Source organism: Etheostoma spectabile, chromosome 17 (assembly GCF_008692095.1).
Source record: "Etheostoma spectabile isolate EspeVRDwgs_2016 chromosome 17, UIUC_Espe_1.0, whole genome shotgun sequence".
NCBI lineage: Eukaryota > Metazoa > Chordata > Actinopteri > Perciformes > Percidae > Etheostoma > Etheostoma spectabile.
The window spans coordinates 14,356,574-14,356,976 of NC_045749.1; the positions used below are offsets into that span (position 1 = coordinate 14,356,574).

At 33.7% G+C, this 403-nt stretch overlaps 1 protein-coding gene across 1 annotated transcript in view; it reads right to left on the reverse strand.

Moving 5' to 3' along the window:
* The window catches only part of zmp:0000000760 (collagen alpha-1(IX) chain), a 17,760-nt gene that overhangs the window by 2,688 nt on the left and 14,669 nt on the right, over positions 1-403 (reverse strand). The gene's annotated exons all lie outside the window — the stretch shown is intronic.

The window sequence follows — 403 nt, forward strand, 5'->3', positions numbered from 1 at the left end:
ATTGACATTACAGAAGTCTCTCGTTAGCATCTTGTAGGTTACTTGTCGCAAAGTAACACATGCACGACTCAAATCTGCACTTGACTCACATCGGGCAGTGACACATTATTTTGTATTGAATTTTTTGTATTGAATTTCTGCAGCAAAAGAAACAAAATGCGTGCATTTACTAAACCCAACAAAACAAAAATGTGAAGAGGCTTCAAGAGAAACGGCCTTGTAGACACACAATCTATGGTCAATACAATATGCTATATAATATATATTATATATAATATATTTTCTATTATATAAGGGCAGACCTGACACATATAAATTAATGCAGCTTCTGTAATTCCAGCTGATATTAATGTTTTTATGACATTGGGCTATGACTGACTAAATGTTTCTGTTGGGAGAGAAC